We start from the raw sequence: 20,892 nt of genomic DNA, 5'->3' as shown, positions 1-20,892 counted from the left end.
TGGTTGCCTATGGGCTGTTGGCGCTAAACAAATAGCTAAATAAATAAATAAATAAAACGAATGTTTTTGAAACTACAAATCATCTCTGTTCTTCTTGGGGTTGCCCTTGATAAAAAAGAAGGTAAACTGTTTCTTGCATATCCTGTTACAACGCACTGTGAAACATTCCAGTACCTCAAGAGCTTTAAGAAGAGACATATCCTTATCTCTGAAACATGCAGACAATAGAGGCATCCTTTGGCAAGGACGTTATGTGCAAACCATTGAACATGGTCAGTATATGCTGTCAACCTCTCCCTCAGTATTACGCTGTATAATCTAGTTCCCAACCAGTTTGGAATGAGGGTGACGAATACAGAAGAAAACAAGCATTGGCAACGCCTACAGTCTTGTGTAGGCATTGGAAAGGCACTTTCCAAGCACAACCGTAGTGGTATTAACTATTCATTGTTGGTTGCAGGTGCAAAATGGCGCGAGTACCTAGGCACCCAATTGCAGTGCCTGGCAAAAGCTTAAAACGTATGCACAAGCCAAAAATGGGGACTATGCCAATGCTTGTTATAAACCGGACTTCAGTGACGTTGCTAATGCTTGTTTTTAACAGGAATTCAGAGGACACGCAGAGTGCTTATAAATCGAATGGTTGAAGGCAGACCTAGTAAGATATTTTTATTACAACAGTAGCGTGTTCACAACTTCAATTAAGTATCAGTACTCCAATGCAATAGTTTTGGCTTATAGGTGTCGGAAGCAACACCTAATAGCCCAAACTAAAAAGTGGCTTTCTGATTGTAGTTCCTTGCACTGCCCTCATTAACAAAACCCCTCCTTCTATCCCCAGAGCACATGCCATACACAACAAGTCAGTGCAAGCGGGAGCCTCGCACTTACACCTCCCGCGGCCCAGGCCGTGTAGTCTCAACATTCCTAGCACTTTGTCTATCGCTCACCCACAAGCTCGGACTCCCCAGCACTTGCCCCCTCTTCCCTCTCCTTTCTGCACTTGCACGTTCTGAATACTCACAAGGCATAGTAGGGTTGTCCCTCTCACGCTTCCCTCTTTGCTGTTAAATATTTTGTTGTAATGTATTTCCCACCCTCGCTCCGCCCGTGCCCTGTGGGCACTTTAAAACTGTATTTTCTTATTGTCTAAGTGCCTAATGTACTGGTGTAAAGGAAAACGTATGGAACAAGGTGTGATGCTTGCAGATGCTCCATTTTTGCAGCATGGGAATCGGTTTTAGGTTTGGATGCTGTGAATATTCTGCTATTTGGCTGTTGGCCTGAAGCATTACACTTTGCTTACTAAACTTCTGAGTTAGGCGGCAACCGCGGCATATCAGTAATTCGATCCTTATCCGATCTGTACCTGCACCTTGCAATTTATTTTCTAATCATTCCCTCTTCGACAATCGTTTTTGGTCATGTAATTAAGTCGAGAAAACAGACAGATTACCTTTAGGTCTTTCATACAGTCTTCAAGATGTTTTATTATTCTCTGTGTCAGGGGACAGATCATATAGAATATTAATGTTTTTGTACATTTCTACTTTGCTATGCTTTTGCTGTCAGGGTGACATGAACAAAACTCTGTTACCACAAATATCTTTGGATAGACAAACGCAAGGTGTGTAACCCTTGTCTTCCACATAACCCCGAAGAAAGCTAGGACCAAACTTGCTAAATGTTAAAGTCTAAGCAAAAACACAAAAGGAAAATGGGGTCTTGAGTAGGCATGGCCTAAGTCATGAGTGCATACATCATAGATCTCAGTACTGTCACGCTCCGGGCTGGGCACTTCTCACCACCCACTGGGAATGCAACACATCCGCGGTGCGGTGTACCTCTTACCTGCTAGGTGCCAGCATAGCTGGCCCTTCTATCCTCCTTGGTGGTACTAGAGACTGCGGGAGTGGGGCTGGACTGCCTTGAGCTTAAATCACTCCTACATGACCATTCTCTCCACAGCCAGCCTACCCACTCTGATGGGAACTCTCTTGGCCTTGTCTTTCTCACTAATTCACTCTCCTCCTCCAACACCTGTCCCTCCGATCACTCCCTACTACTCCTCTCCATTGACCAAGCAAAAATTAAAACACGGCTTTTGCCCCTGCCCATGATGAATTGAGGGTCTCTCTCCTGTCTTTTTTCTCTTTCATGAACCATGATTTTCTGACTTTCATCATGCACTTATGGCGCCCTTTGACTAATACTATCCTGCATGCACATTCACTCGTTCCCAAGACCTGGGTCCCCTCTGAGATCCAGACCCTCAAAGCAAACATGCACATGAAATGGCTGTCTTTTTGGAGAGTTAGGGTGTCCCGTACTGTCCCTTGCACCATCCCATTGTGCATACAGCTTGTAAGAGTGGATTACTCTGATGATGAGTAGGCTGAAGAACCAAGGCAACTGCGGCCATCCCAGGGTTTCTGTAACACAGCAGAATCCATGAGCGCAAGAGAAGACCACTGAGGCACCCCATTGCAGAGTAAAAGGCATCCTATGAAGAGACACCAATGTCATAAAATTGAAATATACATTTAATCATTGTGCGGTACATGAGCTTTGTAGATAGCACAGCAGAAAGGTGCAGGGAATGATATCAACGCTGGTTGGTATATGAACAGTGAAGGCCATTAACAATGCAGGTCTACGTAGAAGAAATATGCCATTAGTCAACTCCTCTCTCTTACTCCTCTTACTGTTTGAGCTCTCTGTCGAACCTCTGGACCTCTCAACTCCTTCACTTACCTGAACCTTCTCATTGAGTCACTTCCCACTGACATCCCATTGTCATGATGGGGATTTTGATCTTCCAAGCACTCCGCAGCCACCCACTTTGAACTTACCTCCATCCTAGCTGATCACCCTGTCTATTCCCTCTGTAAACAGTCTACCTATGCTGGTAGGAACTCTCTTGCCTTTGAGATCTAGGCTTTCAAAACAAACAGGTGTCATGACCTTGAACTTGGCAGAAATCGCCCCACCTCTGCACCGGACTCTACCAAACCTCATGCTTCACAAACCTAATCTCTTTCCTTCACTATCACCTCCAAACTCTCATCTACCCTCCAAGCATTGCTCACAATGCCCAAGCCAATATCCAATTCCTCCTCCCTTTCTGCTAATTATTTTGCTCTCTACCTTTCCTCTGAAAACTATAATATTCATGACAGTTCATGCTCATCTTAAAAATTCATTTACTTGCCAAAGAGGGAGCCTTCCAATACTCCTCCCATCCAGCCACTGTTGTTTAACGTAATTTAGTGTATTTGTACAGTACTCTTCTTCAGTTTGAAGCACTTGCCCTCTAAGTTAATATTACCTATCACTTAAAGTTTATTTTGGAATGCTATATTCCATGAAACATGCACCATACAATTTCATAGGCAAATTATGCATTTGGTTAAAAAGAGGGTAGAACATATGATGTACAAATGTAGATAAGATAGTTCCATTAGCATAATAATAATTAGTTACGCTAGATCATCCGACCACATATATGTTCAAATTTCCCAATAGCACATGCAAGCATGCAAATTCCCACACAGCCCATACCCAGCTTTCTAATAAAACCAGAGAGCAAATACATAACCACAATTAAATCATGTTGAAACCTTTGCCTCTCACGTAAAATGCTTGTCTCCTGCATTCCAATAGCGCCCAATCTATTTGTGGCAAAACAACTTTTAGGAGATATAACAAAACAACCCGACATTGACGAAAGCCATGCTCATTCAAAATTCAAAGCAATAAACTGCATCTTGATAGAGAATATGCAGGGCATAACAAGAAGAAAAGCAACGTATCCTCCTTTGGGGCCCCACAAAGTTTGAAACTATCTGAATCATTCGAATTGGTCCATGACTCAGTCAACGCCCTCAAAGGAATTGTGTTAATATAGCAAACCCATAGTTATTACGTTTCTTTCAGTAGATCCACTGGCCCATGTAAGATAGTGCTGTAGCCCATACGAGAGTAGCAAAAGGTTTTGATGATTGGAAGGTTTTGTAAAGTCTCAGTCTTCTCTTTCACTGTCCGAAGCAAAAAGGAGACACTTTTTTAAGGTATGGATACCAGACTTGGCAATATTTATAGGTGTTTTAAAATGACTGACAGCATAGAATGCTTGTAAATGATGTATAATAAGTTGTAACCACAGGGATGTATCTGATTGTGGGTTGTCTAAGCAAGCCCTGATTAGAAATTGTGGTAAGACTCCAGCTGGGGTATTCCGTAAACATCTATGTCTATGGTTCTGTTTGTCACCTCTATAATTCTGGATGATAACAAAAACTGTACGTCTCTTACCTGGTGTTAGGAGATGAAATCCTTGTCGCTGCGTGTCTCATGCATACCTCGGGTGTGGATTCGCGGGATGCAGGAGGCGCTTAAAGATTAAAGTGATGGAATCGATTTCAATATTGCCAAGACCTGGTCAGACATGGAGGGTCACGCTTTACTAGTGGCAGGAATAATTGGAAACGTGACCATCACAATTGCCACAATTTACGGCCCTAATGTGAACCAGATGAGATTTCTCGATAAAACAATCCCCAAAATCATGTTAGAATCCTCTGGACATGTCATCTTGGGAGGGCATTTCAACATATAGGCCGACCCCACACTAGACCGCAAAACTACAAACCCCACACCACAAGACACTACCAGCCAGCCAAACACTAGTTTTGCCGAAATGATGAATCTGTATGGTATGGTTGATGTATGGAGACAAATGCACCCCAATGAGAAAGCCTATATGTTCTTTTTTTTTTTTTTAAACTTTTATTTTTGTTGACAGAGGCAGGTAGCATACACATTTACATCAGGACAGCAAGAGCAAATACAGTATACAGGTACATTAATGCAAGGGCTTTTCTGCAGAACGTAAGCTGTCAGGGACCATCAGCAACATAACATGAGACACCAACACTTTAGACAACACTAGTAGAAGGCCGGGGAGATCCGCCCACCGTGGAGATGTCATCCAAACCGTTCAAATAACTATTAAAGGCAGACCAGATATTACGGGGGCGGGACCGGGCCGGGAGCATATCCAAAAACCCCTCCTCGCAATTCCTAGACCATGTGAGCAGGTTCAACCATTTCTGGTATGTAGGGGGGGTCGAGCTTTTCCAATCCAGCAAGATGCATTTCTTGGCCACCACACAACTTACATTTAGGAACTTGACCACATCTCTAGGCTCCCCGAGGCCCCACACCCCAAACAGTGCCCCCAGCGGGTCGAGGTCAACATCAACATCAATAATTGTCGACAACGTCTGCATGATCTTGGACCAGAATGTGGCCAGCTCCGGGCAGGCCCAGAACATGTGTAGATGGTCAGCCCCATCGGTTCCGCAGCGAGGGCAGGGCCGGGGAGCAGAGCGTGCAAATCTCGAAATTCTACCCGGTGTAAAATACAGCCTATTGAGCAATTTATACTGTATGGTGCGGTAGCGAAAGTTCAAGGACACCCCACTGGTATGAGAGCACATTTTCCCCCACAATTGGTCTGTAAGGTCCGTCCCCAGTTCAGCAGCCCAGTCCTCCCGTGCCCTGGACGGGCGGTGAGAGGGGCCGGTCAGTAACAATCCATATAATGAGGAGACCACACCCCGCGCCCCTCCCGAATTGGCGATGTATGCAATCCCGGGGGAGTCTGGAGGCTCAGCCGGGAAGTCAGGCCACGCGCTGCGGAAGGCTGCGCGCAGCCTGTAGAATTGCAGCAGCTCCATGACTGAACCGGAGTGCCCCGGCTTCAACGTCTGCAGTGTTATAAACCGCCCATCTGGGTAAAAGTCAGTGAGGGCACGGTAACCCAGCGCCTCCCAGTGCCGCGCCAGTGCAATGTCACACGTGGGTTCAAGCCCGGGAAGGTTCCAGGCGGGAAGCCACCTGTAGTATGGGTGTTGTTCGGCACACGTGTTAAACAGCCGGCCCCAGGCCTGTACAGTGGCGCGGACTGGATCGATAGGCGAGTCCGGAACATACTTCCTATTTAGAATCAGGGACATTATGTTACAGGGTGCCCCCGCCAGAGTCTCCAATTTGACGTGGGGGCGAGGTGGGGGTCCGGGGTACCAGTACGAGGCGAATTGCGCCTGTGCAGCCGTCCAGTATCTAAGCAGGTCCGGGGCCGTGAAGCCCCCTTTGTCATATGGGAGGCACATGTCCGACCATTTCTTACGCACCGCACCAGAGTGCCAGAGAAATTGTGCAAGTGCTTTATGAAGGTCTGTAAAGTATCTCCCACCCGGCCAGACAGGGACGTTAGAGAAGATATACAAGAACTTAGGGAGCAGGATCATTTTCACCAGCGAGAGTCTACCGGCCAGCGACAGCGGGAGAGCGCGCCAGCGCGTGATTTTGGCCTCAGCTTGTTCCGCCACCGCTCGGTAGTTATCCGCTAGCAGTGTTTCCCTAGACCGAGACACCCGGACCCCCAAATATTTAATCCCCATTGGGGACCAGCGTAGCGGGTACTCCGTGAGCGGTTGGGCGGTGGAGCTAGTAAGAGGGAACATTTCGGATTTGGTATAGTTAATGGTGAACCCGGAGTGAGTGCCAATCCGGGTGATACCGCGTATGATCGGGTCCAGGTGCACATCCGGGTCTCTTACGAAAAGTAAAACATCATCTGCATAGAGCGAGACGATTTCGGGAGCGTCCTTCAGGCGGATCCCCTGGTGGGCGTGCCGGGCCCTGATATAGTCGGCCATCGGCTCTATTGCCAGGGCGAATAAGATCGGAGAAAACGGGCAACCCTGACGGGTGCCCCTAGAGAGAGGGAACAGAGCTGACGTCTGGGAATTAACCCGCACCCTAGCCACCGGGGAAGTGTATAGCAACTTAATGTACGCTATCATGTTAGGCCCTACACCCATGGTCTCCAGCACCAACCAGGTATATTTCCAGGAGACCATGTCAAAAGCCTTCTGGGCATCCAGCGTAACCGCCACGGCGCCAACTCCCTGATCCATGCGGGCCATGACATTGAATAGCCGTCTAATATTGTGGGACGTCGACCTCCCAGGGACGAACCCTGATTGGTCATCATGCACCATATAGGACATGACCGGGAGGAAGAGGTTGGCAATCACCTTAGCGAATATTTTGGTATCTAGATTCATTAGCGAGAGGGGCCTATATGATCCACACTCATCAGCAGGTTTCCCAGGTTTAAGAAGGACCGTAATGGCGGCCTCCCGCAATGATGGAGGGAGGGTGCCCAACCGGAGCGACTCATTCCAGACCTCCAGCAGCCTGGGGGCCAAGATGGCCACATGCTCCTGATAAAATTCTGCCGTTAGCCCATCCGGACCGGGAGCTTTTCCTTTGGGTAGATTGGAGATTGCCCCGACAATTTCGTCCAGCAGAATGGGGGAGTCCAGTGAGTCTTTGGTTGTGGGGGAAATGAGTGTCGTGGGGATCTGGCTGAGGAGATCGCGCATTTGGAACTCGCTATGTTCAGGGGGCTGGGAGTATAGGTCAGCGTAGAAGTCCGCGAAGACTTCCAAGATTCGTTGGTCAGATGTTTGGCTCAGCCCTGACCTGTCCTTGATACAGGAGATCTGTGAATGACCCCACTCGCCCCTGGCCACAGCAGCCAGCGTCCTGCCCGGCCTGTCCCCCTCACCATACTTGCGAGCCGCCTGGGGGCGACTGAAATATCGAACTTCCCTGATGGCCTGGTCATTAAAAGCTTGGAGCTCCTCACTAATCTGGGAGAGGGTGGCTGGGTCAACCGAAGTGGGATGCGCTCTTTCCAGGTCGCGTAATTTGGTTTCGGAACGGGCAAGAGCAGCACGTATAGCCTTGAGTACTCCCGCCTCCCTCGATATGGACATTCCCCTGATGAAGACTTTGAAGGCCTCCCACCGGACCCCCAGGGAGGTGGACCGGGACAAGTTAAACTCAAAGTAGGACTGTATATCAGCAAGAATATCCGCCTTGAATACTATGTCCTGCAGGGCGGCAGACTTGAAGCGCCAAGTATTAATAGTGGGAACCGGGACTCCCAGGTCCACGGACATCCGGACAGGAGAATGGTCCGACAGGGTACGCGCCAAGATCTGAGTTTCAGCCACCCTGCCCAGAAGCGTACTGGACACGAAAAACATGTCAATCCTCGAGGAGCTGTCGTGTACCGAGGAATAATGGGTATATTCGCGCGTCAACGGGTGCATCGCCCGCCATGCGTCTCGAACATCTAGTGTCACCCCGTGTGCTAATAGTCTACGCGCTGCGCCCGAGAGCAATCTGGGGGCAGTGCCCGTTCTGTCCAACGTGGTATCCATAATGAAATTCATGTCCCCCCCCAGATAATCTGTACCCCCACATAACCCAGCAGTATCGCCGCCACCCGGTCAACGAAATCAGGAGAGTCCACATTAGGGCCATACGTATTGACCAGCAGGTATTCCCTATTCGCCAAAGAACAATGCAGGATAACATACCTCCCTTCAGGGTCAACATAATTCTTATGTAGAGAAAACTTGAGCGATCTATGAACCATCGTCAGGACCCCCCTAGCCCGGGAGGAGTAGGAGGTAAAATATCTATTGGGGCCCCAGGAAGGGGCCATGCATCTGGCCAGGTGGCCCCCAGAGTGGGTCTCCTGCAGGAACAAAATTTTACAACAATGTCTGTTGGCGTAAGCCATAATTTTACGAGCCTTGGTGTAGTTACTAAGGCCCCGTACATTCCAAGACAGCACAACAGTTGTCATTGCATCGAATTAGGGTACATCCCATACTCTCTGCCTAGAGCCAGCCAGTAGTTTAAAATGGGCCCCACAATGGTGCCCCGATGTCATGCATTCTGCCACACTACCTCCGTCTTTTGTAATACAGTCCCACACACCCCCAACATCACCACCCACCACCCACACTGCCCACCCGCAACTTGCAGTAGGTATCGTCCCCCACCCAAACCCAAGGTCCCCAGCTAAGCCAGGGGAATGACAGGGTCTCCCCAACCGGGGAGGAACAGAGGGCACCACCCAACGGGGATGCGCCCACGATTCGGCCCAACAGTGGCCACCCAGCCCTAACAGCAAACCAAGCACAAACACAAACATTGCAAACGCAGTGGGGGCGCTGTAGCCGTGCGGACGGCATCTTAAGCATCATGTAGGCCAACATGGGCCATCAAGTCAAGTTCTGCGGTGAAGGATCCAAGTTCGAACCCAGGAGTTGAGGTCGGATGATAACAGGAAAACAATAGGCGATCTAACGCATGAGCATACAGTGTACGAGGAGTATTGAGTAGTGTCCAAGGGCCCAGGGCGAAACCCCAGGCCGGATGGCCATCCACGGGGTTCGAGTCGCTGGGGCAAAGAACAGCATTACCAGCAACACATCCAAAATGAGCGGAGAGAGCTGGCGAGGAGAGTGGGGCACTACAGGGAGTGCTCACTCAGCGGCCACGGGAGCATTTATCGGATTAGGTAATGGTATCTCCAGCTCAATGAACTTCACTGCCTCCTCGGGGACCGTGAAGAAGTAGAGTTTGCCGTTGTGGGTCAATTTCAATCGCGCCGGGAAGAGGATGGCGTATGGGACATTGCGTTCCCTGAGCAGCTTTTTGACACCAAGAAATTGGCGCCTTTCCTGCTGGACCGCTACGGAAAAGTCGGGGAAGATCCTGACGGTGTTGGCCTCCAGGCGCAGCTCTCCCTTCTCCCGTGCCAAGCGTAGGATGAGGTCCCTGTCCCGATAGTTCAGGATCCTGGCAATGATGGGTCTCGGAAGATCACCCGGTCTAGGGCGAGGGGACAGGGCCCGATGTGCGCGCTCGACCGTAAAGTGCGGAGACAGGGTCGGGTTGTCGAGCAGTTCCCTAAGCAAGCTCTCGATCGCATCCTCCATGCGCCCCTTGAGTGCGTTCTCGGGGACACCGATGATGCGTAGATTATTCCTGCGAGAGCGGGACTCCAAGTCATCGCATTTGGATTTAACCGCCTTCATGTCCCGGGACAGGGCCGCGACCGTGGACTGCAGCACGTGTAGTTCGTCCTCGTTAGTAGAGATCCTGCCTTCAGCCTCCGCTATTCGGGTCCCGGCTTGGTCTACACGTGTCTTGAGCGAGGCAACATTGGCATGTATATCGTCCAACTTCTCGTGGAAGGAAGCGAAATTTTTGGCCATCGACTCCATGATAACCGTGAGGTCAGGTCCCGGCGGCCCGGCCTGCGACTCCACCCCGGACTCCTCCGGCGGGGGTGGGGATGAGCAAGCGTCGGATCTCGGAACCGCTCTAGCAAATCTATCCATCGATCCTCCCCTGCAGTTTCCTTTCGATTTACTTGGCATGACGAAGAGTAGCGACGGCCGCCGTGGTTATCAAGCGTCAGCCACGTGGAGGTGGTGGGCACAGGGTCCAGGAGTCGAGTCAAGCCCGGGGGGATCTTCACCGATGTGGACGTGGATCACGCTGGCAATACAGAGCGGGGCGCACCAGGGGGGCAGGGGCAGGGGCGCCCACAGGGCAGGTCCAGGGGCAGCGCGAGGTGAAGGCCGGGCCCACCGTGCCCCGTCCGGATGCGTCACCCCTCCGCTCCTCACCTCGACAGTGCAGTCCTCCGCCAGGCGAGTGTCGATGTGGCGGGGCACCCCACAGGCCGCCGCAGCCGTCGGTTCGGTCCCAGCCCCCCGTCCGGCAGCGATCCGCCCCGCGGGGTCCCCCAGGGTGGGAGACAGGGGCGGGCGGGCCGCGAAAGAGTGGCGAGGCCTCGAGTAACCGCCGCAGCCCGGGTAGGCCTCCAGAGAGATGTGGCCGTAGCAAGTCTCCCAGCAGTCAGAGAAGGCCGGGACTCCGCCAGAAGCTGCCCAGCAGACAGGGGCAGATGGTTGGCCGCAATAGGAGTGTAGCAAGCTCCGATGTTCGCAGATGTGGGCAGATGAGGGCCGGAGCCGCACGGAGCTCAAAAGCTAAGCAGCCATCTTGGGCTGCTCCACAGCGCCACCGCCCAAGCCTATATGTTCTTTTCACCCCCACACAATACCTTTACTCGCATTGATTACATTTACATCACCAAAGAAGTCCACAATCACTCTACACACTCAGAGATTACCCCAATCACATGGTCTGACCATGATATGGTCACCATCAATGTCCATTGGGAGCATCTCCCGCGTAAAAATGGAAAATGGAGGTGTAACAAAACCCTGTGGGAAGACCCTGTCTTCCAGAAGGAGTTGGAAACCGAAATTACCTAATACTTTAGAATTAATAACATAGGTGAGGTCTCCAAGCAAGGTGTTTGGGATGCGGCGAAAGCAACTTGGAGAGGTATCCTTATAAGAGAGGGTGCTCGGAAAAAAAGAGAGAGATCATTGATTGAATACAGAATTAGAGAGGAAATCCACCAGCTTGATAAAGAGGGGGACCCCCCAGACCAGAGCAGGATAGATGAGGCAAGGAAGAAAAGAGAGGAACTCCGCCTTCTAGAACATGATCAAATAACCCGCAAACTCCTGATATTAAAGCAAAGGTTCTATGAGAAAGGGAATAAAGCGGACCCATTATTAGCGGCCAGACTGAGGGAACAAATGGCAGAATGCAGGGTCCGAGAGATTGTGGATGGGGGGCCCGACACGGATGTTAGCAAAACTACTATCCCCGATGCATTCGCAGACTTCTATGAAGCGCTGTACACCCCGGAGACAGTCCCGAACTCGCACGACATTGAGTCATATTTAGACAACATAGAAATGCCCAAAATAACCCCGCAGAGTCAGCCTGCCTGGAAACCCCCATAATGGGGGAAGAAATACAAAATGCAATAAAAAGATTGTCCCTAGGTAAATCCCCAGGAGAGGATGGCTATACGGCCGGCTTTTACAAGTCATTTAGCGCCCAACTTACCCCTTTCTTGGTCGAGCTATTTAACGAAATCCTGGAAACAGGTAAACCACCTGACTCCTTTGCTAGGCCCCTTATCTCGGATATCCCGAAGGAGGGAAAGGACCCGGAAAAATGTGGATCGTATCGCCCCATATCTTTGTTAAATGTAGACGCAAAAATCTATACGAGAGTCCTTGCTGCCAGAATTGAATCACATATGCCCCATCTTGTTCACCCCGATCAAGTGGGCTTAATACTAGGCCGGCAAGGAGCCAACACTATGCGCAAGACATTAGACCTAATACATGCCTCTGCAAACATGGTGGGAGACCCAACCTTGCTATCCATTGATGCAGAAAAAGCTTTTGACAAGGTCAACTGGGACTTTCTAATGTTCCTCCTGCGCAAGAATGGTATAGGACCCAGGTTTAGAAGGGGAATGCAGGCAGTATATACAGCACCTAGAGCCTCTGTATCCATCAACGGAGAATATTCCAGGTGGTTTGAACTAAAGCGAGGTACCAGGCAAGGATGCCCACTGTCAGCTATTCTGTTTGCCCTCTCGCTTGAACCACTCGCACAAATGATGAGAGGCGACACACAGATAGAGTGAATCCATTTAGGACAGGCAGAGTATAAAGTGGCACTTTATGCTGACGACATACTCCTGCATCTGACCAGCCCGGAGACGTCCGTCCCCAGAGCCATGCTCCTCCTCGAAGAATATGGGCGCATTTCCGGTTTTAAGATCAATTGCGCCAAATCAATTCTGTTCCCTCTGAAAGGGTCCGTCGAGGAAAATGAAATCAAATATTCCCCTCTTGGCTTATGCATCGAGCACAATGAGTTGAAATATCTAGGGATACAAATTATAAAGAGCATAGAAACCCTATACGAAGCCAACTTCCCTAAACTCCTTGAAAACTTCCATGCGGACCTCGTTAGATGGAACAAATTGACAATATCCTGGTTGGGGCGCCTTAACGCAATAAAAATGGTCTGTCTCCCCAGATTCCTATACCCCTTTCAAATGCTACCCATCCACATTCCAGAGAGCTACTTTCTAGAGGTTAGGAGGGCAATCCTACAATTCCTGTGGCAAGGGAAGAAAGCAAGGATAGCATATAACACTTTGACACTACCCAAGGAAAAGGGCGGGGTAGGCCTCCCAGACCTCAAACAATATTACAAGGCAGCCCAGTTACGAGTGCTAATCCCCCATTTACGAAACCAGAGCGAACCACAATGGATTGCAATGGATAATCATTACTTCCAGCCGGCAACGGTCTCAGAGTGGTTGTGGGCCCCAAGAAAGAGAATACGGGCTAGATCAAAGGCACATCCTATATTGGCAACTATCTGGGATATATGGGAAGAGGGCGCAGAGACAAAAAAGATCACCACATGGCCGTCACCCCTAAGCCACTTATGGTCCCTGGGCATAAATAATCATTTCCCTAACGTCGAGAGATTCCAGACTTGGTACGAGGCGGGATTGGAGAGGGTGGGTCAGCTGGTGCAGAGCGAATCCTTCATAACACTCCCGGAGCTAACAGAGGCGCTAGGAATAGGAGTATTGTCCACATTCCACTATTTACAGATAAAAGGAGTATTGAACAAATAGGAATGGAAGGAGAAATTGAGTAGAGAACTCAACCCCTTTGAGAAAATACTCGATTCCAGAAAAACCATGAAGGGCCTAATTTCCATCATGTACAAGACATTAATAGAGGTGGGAAAAGGAAACACAGAACATCTCAGGGTGAGATGGGAGAGGGACCTGAGGATAGACATAGATGGCGATACGTGGGATAAGATGTGCCGCGCAACATTCAAAACCTCAAGATCCTCTCAATATAAAATGCATGCTGTTAAGCTCTTACACACGTGGCAATATGATCCAAGCAGGCTATCCAAAATGTATCAAACAACTAGCCCCTTGTGCTGGCGTGAATGTGGAATGATTGCCAATTATTGGCACATGTGGTGGGAATGTCCACGAATTAGGGTTTACTGGGACGAAGTCCTTGGGTGGATCAGGGCCGTAGATGGTATCCAGAGACTTCCAGACCCTTACCTAGTTCTCTTTGGGTTTGAAAAAGATGAGGATGAATGGAGAAAAGTACAGGGCCTGTCTCCGCATCTGTTGCTTGCCGCTCGAGCGCTCCTAACAATAAAATGGAAATCCCCACGACCCCTTCCGAAAAATAATGGGTTAATGTGGCAAATAATGGCATCCTTGCATGGTAAAAGCTTAGTTTGTATTACGCGCCCCCACGGTAGAGTAATGACACACTCTTCAATCCCAGAAATACACGATTAGATGTCACAGAGAAGGACCAAAGAAACTGAACTGAAAAAGCAAGACCGCCCCCCAACAAAGGAGATCCCAAATAAAAGGGAGTAAAATATCAAATACAGAACCTGAAGACACATTAAAATTAGAATAGACGCACAGACATACATTAATTTAGGAGTTATAGACCTAGCCCGGGGGGTGGGGGGAGGAGAGGGGGAGATTGATGAAATGAGAACGAGAGAAGTAACTTGTTGTGCTCTGTCAAAATTAGTCGCCAGATCGACCTGTGAATGTAGGATACTATGCCAGGGTACCAACAGGTACAATATTCTTACGTTCCTTTGTTGTTCACTTCCTATTTGTTTGCTTTTCTGACAATATTTTGACATACTTTTATGTATGTATGAACACTCATTGTTTGCTTACTCTCGAATGCGAGAAAATTGTTCTTTTTCTTCTATGTAAAACCTAATAAAATCAAATAAAAAAAAGATTAAAGTGATGTGTTCATGCGTGAGCGTGATGACGTTACATGTAAACATAGGGGGCCGGATTCATGGAACGTTTTCCTATGGGGTTGCGCCATTATAAAATACTTCCATGAATCAGGCCCAGGATGTCATCACGTCTGGCGCAGGTCTAATAGTTCAGTTGAGAATATCAGCAATAGAATGCTAATACTGAGCGGATAATGAAAATAATTTCAATGATACAAGCGTCTAAAAAGGAAATCATGGTAGATGATGATAAGTCTTTGATGATTAATGATGCGTGTAGGTGCGTGAGCGCGATGGCATCATATGAACGCATAGGACGTCATCAAGTCACCCGTGGGTCTATTAATACTCTCAGGAATGTCAATAACAGTAGTCTTTTCTTGAACTGCTATAGAGTATGTTTACAGGATTACATCAATGGTGAACGGCAGCAAAAGAGAGATCCACTCAAAAGTCAAGAGAAGAACTACCGAGGAAGAAACCAGAGCATAAAGAGACACCCTTTCTATACACTCTCAAATATTAAAGCCAGAGTCATCAGATCACCAATCTGATAAGAAAAAATTGTAGGATCATCCAAATGAACCCTCAACTCCAGAAATTATTCCCAGAACCACCTTTGATTACATATAAGAGAGGGAAAAACTTTAGGGATCAACTTGTGAAGGCAGAAAGTACCCCAGATCAACAACAGTTGACGCTGCAAACAAAGAAACTTGGAACCTTCGTGTGCCTACACTGTGGAAACTGCAATAACATCACCAAAGGAGACTACGCAAGACACCCACGGAAAGGGGCCAAGATCAAACTGAAACACTATGCCACCTGTGATACCAAATCTGTAATATATGCATTGAGTTTGCCATGTGGCATATATTATGTGCGACAAACAACACGGAAAATGAAAGAAAGATGCAATGAACATAATAGTAACATCAGGACGACGACTGATCAGTCACGAGTTGCAAGACACTTCATTGACAAACAACCTTCGTAGCCCAGCTACTTTACCAAATCTCAGAAGTCGAAAAAAGGTTGGACCAACGTGAACTATTTTGGATAGACAAACTTGACAGTATGAGTCCTTATGGGATGAATGAAGACTTCCATTTGGGAGCTTTCCTCTAAGACGGAATGCTAACCCTAGAACATAACAAAGGAATCATGATGCTTTAACCCCCCAGCGTACGCACTAATAACTGTTTACTCAACCTCCTCAATACACATCATGAATTTACTCAATAGCATTCAATTAACACTTGGTTAACCTTTAAATTACTAGCATTTTTGATATCAATGAATCGAAACACCTGGTATAATTATTGTATATGTAAATGTTAAGGATTGAATGTGTCTTAACCTTGGCTGGCATTAGAGGGTAGCATCATCCCTTATAGAGAATATTAGAGATCACCAAGATGTGTAATGGATCCAATCAATATGCAACTTAACATAACGTGTTAAATAATGCGCTACAGTTACATGAATTAAGTAAATTATACCAATCATTGAATGCCACAGAAATCTCTAAAAATTACAGTGGTATAGGACAAATAACAAATGACATATGTATTGAGACAAGGATGACTATGATTATTATAACAACCATAATATGAATCTTCAATGTTGAAAAACTGTATCCTCAACTTAAGAGAGATTGTGAGCAGAGGTGCCCCCAGGTCGCATTAATCAATACAGCATGCCAAAACCAGAGGACTATCACTCATTCATAAGATTAGTGTACCTCTTTGTTTCAAAAACGTTATCTATAATAATCAACTTAACCACCATTGATGATCATTACCATCTTTGGTGCTTGTAATCCTGTAAGCATACTCTATAGCAGTTCAAGAAATGTCTACCGTTATTGACATTCGTGAGAGTATTAATAGACCCACGGGTGACGTGATGACGTCCTATGCGTTCATCTGACGCCATCGCGCTCACGCACCTACACACATCATTAATCATCAAAGACTAATCATCATCTACCATGATTTCCTTTTTAGATGCTTGTATCATTGAAATAATGTTTATTATCCTCTCAGTATTAGCATTCTATTTCTGACATTCTTAACTGAACTGTTGGACCAGCGCGAAACGTGATGACATCTGATGTTTACATCTGACGTCATTACGCTCACGCACGAACAAGTCACTTTAATCTTTAAGCGCCTCCTGCATCCTGCGAATCCACACCTGTGGTATGCATGAGACACGCAGCAACAAGGATTTTATCTCCTAATACCAGGTAAGAGATGTACAGTTTGTGTTATCATCCAGAATAATCGAAGTAACGAACATAACCATAGACTTAGTCCTGTCATGTCCCTGTATCCTTTCTTTAGGTTACTCCCAAAGCATAGTACGATTTATATGACATCACTGATTGACTACTACCTCAGTGAAAAGTGCAGGTAAGCCTCAGACAAACCTGCGCTTATTCCTTTCTTCGAAATTCTTTAAGCAGATAGTAAGACTGTTCCTTATACCTTGTGTTAATTAGGTTTATACCGCACTTAAGAGAGAGAGCTGTAACACCAAGAATAATACATGTACCACAGGAAAGATGTACTTCGTTTTATGCAGATAAAATAACACAGTGATTATCCACGCTTACTAGACTAATGTATGATGAATTGCATTCACAAGGTGTGGAAAACATGACCAGTATGTTTAGCAGAAATATATTTCTTGCAGAGAAGGCATATGGTAACTGTAAAATCCAGTGGACCTTGGTAAGAGTATCTGCCTGATCAGAACACAGTAATATTACCAGAAGCTGACTGTAATCTTGGACCAGTCTCAATCAGGAGGTAGGCTGTCTTGAATATTTGAGAATTCGGAAGAATACAAAACACTGCAACGACATGGCAGTGACCAATTTATTTACACATACAGTCATTACTTGAACATATCGAAATCATCATTGTAGGTGATTCCTGGTGAGATAAAAAGAACCCGAGACTCAAGACTCCCTTGGCCCTCCTCCTGCCCCTACCTGCAAAGCTAAGAACCTCTGGGTCATCTTTGACTCCACACTTTCCTTCTCCCCACACATCTCTGATATCTCTAAAAAGTCAAACTTCTTACTGCACCTCCTTAGAGGTACTCTTCCTTTCCTCACCTTCCCTCAGAAGCTCACTGTCTCCCAAGCTCTGATTCTCTCTAGGTTGGACTACTGTAACACCCTCTTTCTAAATCTACCTGCCTCCACTCTCTGCCCTTTACAACTAATCCAGAACAGTACTGCAAGAATTGTTCTTGGCCTCAAGCCCTGGGATCGTATCTCTCCAGCTCTGAAATCCCTTCATTGGCTCCCAGTGGATGCAAGGATTACATTTAAAACCCTCTTGTCATTGTCCACATGGCTTTCTGGGGCCTGGGTCTAAAATACTTTCAACTATCCCTCCGTAAATACCTCTCCTCTCGAGCCCTTCACTCCTCTACCTATAACTCCCTCATGGTCAGTCGCGTTTCAAAGAAATGAGCTGGAGGTAGATCTCTGTCTTCGGCTGGGGCCTCCCTTTGGAACTGCCTCCCTGCCACCTTGAAACTTGAGGAGAACCATCTACGGTTCCGGAAGCTCCTCAAGACCTTCCTCTTCGCTTCTGTCTTTGCCCTGCTTCTCCCCTGCTGATCTGCCCTCTCCCTTGGCACTGTGCACCTGGCCATCCTCTGTCCTTCGGGCCCAGGTACCTGCTCACCTTGCCATTCTCCTGCACTGCCTCCGGGCCACCCCTTGCACTGGGGCCTGTATCTGTACCCATACAGTTGCCCACCCACTCTTCTTCTGAACTTATCTGATACACTCTATCTGACTAACCTAAAACCTTTGCCTCTCACAGGCTGCACTAACACCCTATTTAATTATTTATTTACTTCTATTTATTTTGTTCTCTCCTATGCTCTGCACTTTCCCCCTTTTTCCCCTCCCCATGCACTTCCCCCTTTTCCCTTCCCATGCACTTGCGTGTTCTCAATGTCACTGGGCCTAGTAAGATCGTTGTTTTTGCTTCTCCCTTGTTCCCCTCCCTTCACCTGGTCGCGCTCGGCAACACCTGTGTATGAGCGCGATATAAATAAAATATCATATCATATCATTCCCATCACCGTAGAAATTGTATTAAAAAGAGAGGACCTTGGGGCACTGATGAGAGGTAGGGCATTGGATAATTGGTGGATAAACTAATATCAATCAATAAGACTTTTGAAAGACATTGATTTATTTATGTTATTTTTCATAGATGCCCAGGAAGAATTTAAGAATATTTTCAACTGGCTTAAATTGCAAAAAGTCACGTATCTACTCCTGAAGAAGGGAAAGTATTTCCAGAAACGCGTTGAGTTGTCATGTCAATAGTCAACATAACCATATACAGAGAAAGTTATCTGCATATTACAATATGAAGGGAATATTGTAAAAATATTACATATGACTTTTTAATTGAAAAAAGTAATTGAACTACACAGATTGTAGCATGTATGAATAAAATTGTGAACAATTTTGAAAGTTGTGGATCGTATACTACCTGAAGAAGTGTAAGAAATGTGTTAATTCTATTCATTGAACAATATTTATATCTTTACATACAAAAAGTAATGCTTAATTGGCTAATAAAGTTAACTCTGAACTAGTACATTGAAACTGTTTTATTTATTGTTTGTCCTTGGACAAAAACTTGAGTGTGCAGGGGGCGCGAGTGTTCCACAGCCCGTGGACACCCTTTGTGTTTCTGCTCTTGTGGGGGTTTCCCTTATATGAGTCTTATGAGAAGATCTCCAAAAAAACTTCTAAAAAAACCTTTAAACTCATTTTGAAATAAATTGTATACTAATACTAGATATTTGAGGGATTTCCAACCTCTATTTGATTTGTTTAGATTGTTGTTCAAATTAGAATACATGAAACTGTCACTATGAAACTGTTTCATTTATCCTTTCCTTTCCCTTTTTTTAAATAAGAGGAGCTTTTCCTCTCTTGCTCTTTCCCCTTATTCCGAGCACTGGGTTTTTCGTTTGTTCACACTTGCACTTATCAGCATCCGTTTCCTTTATTCTTTAACCTATGTTTGATGAATGGTGTAAATAATTGTTTCATCTCCCCTCTCCATTTTTACGATTCGATGTATAATTGTTGTGTTTTTTTAATTCTGTTATTCAACACATGGTAATCTTTGTTTGCAACTTTTTACAGCATTAAAACAGTATAAATTATACACTGGAAATGTTGTGGTACATGTGGTCATCTTTTTTTTCTATATATTTCACCATGCATGAATATGGTTGTAATTAGGGGTGGGATTTGACACAAGAAAAATACCCAATTACTGAAAGGCACTCCATCAATTCAGCACACTAGGCAAGGTGCTGAGTGCTTTCTTTCTTGCTTTGCAGCATTATCTTGTTGTGTTATTTCTGCTCTTTTGAACATCACAACCTAGTGTCAGGGTTGTGTCTTTTTCCTCTGCACCTCATTACTTTACTCAATTTCCCAAAAAGGTTACATATATACAAGTTTTGGTGTGCAGTTGTGTTTATTTTGCTTTTCAATAGTTAACCATGAGGACGTTCGTCTTTTGTCACATAGCATTTCACTTGATTTGATTGATTTAATATTTGTAGTGCGCCGGTAGCTCGCGAGCCTCGGGGCGCAGAGATAGGAACACGATAGACAGATTGACAGTGAGACGGACATGTGAAGACGGGAGGGAAATACAAGGATTACTCCGGCTGAGGTTTGAACATGTGGAGTATTATTTGAAGATGTGGGTTTTTAGAGATTTGCGGAAACGGATGTAGTTAGGCTCTAATCTTAGGTGGTCCGGGAGATTGTTCCAAAGGTTGGCAGCAAGGGTTGGAAAGGCTCTGCCTAGGCCACTTTTAAGTTTATGTGGGGCTATAGCAATTTTGCCGAGTAGGGATGATCTCAGAGTTCTGTTTGGGACTTCACTTGGATCACTGAAGGTTTGCATCCACAGACAATCAGATACACCACCACTACTTCAGTAGTATAAAAACTCAAGGCAGACGTTGACAAGACTCACTTCACGGTACTTCAACGCCTTCACCTAAACAAGACACTCTTCCTCTAAATGCCTTTCTTAAAAAGGGGCAGCCTCTTTGCCTCTCTTGTCTGTCTGCCACAATAACAACCCAAGTTTGCCTTTATGACCCACTTCTCTCTCACAGTCTTTGGCAATATAGATTGTTTCAACTTCAACAATCTTTATGAGCAGCAAG

The 20,892-nt window shown here is 46.5% G+C and overlaps 1 long non-coding RNA gene across 1 annotated transcript in view; it reads left to right on the top strand.

Moving 5' to 3' along the window:
• LOC138491559 (uncharacterized) overlaps nucleotides 1-19,289 on the top strand; it is an 83,023-nt gene extending 63,734 nt beyond the window's left edge. Inside the window, exon 2 of the long non-coding RNA XR_011276034.1 lies at nucleotides 18,897-19,289. This is a non-coding gene — a long non-coding RNA (uncharacterized lncRNA). The remainder of the gene's footprint in view (nucleotides 1-18,896) is intronic.
• Nucleotides 19,290-20,892: the final 1,603 nt, after the last annotated feature.

The sequence above is a fragment of the Ambystoma mexicanum genome, chromosome 10 (assembly GCF_040938575.1).
Source record: "Ambystoma mexicanum isolate Mex_15411 chromosome 10, UKY_AmexF1_1, whole genome shotgun sequence".
Taxonomy (NCBI): domain Eukaryota; kingdom Metazoa; phylum Chordata; class Amphibia; order Caudata; family Ambystomatidae; genus Ambystoma; species Ambystoma mexicanum.
This window is presented reverse-complemented; position numbering and strand designations above follow the sequence as displayed.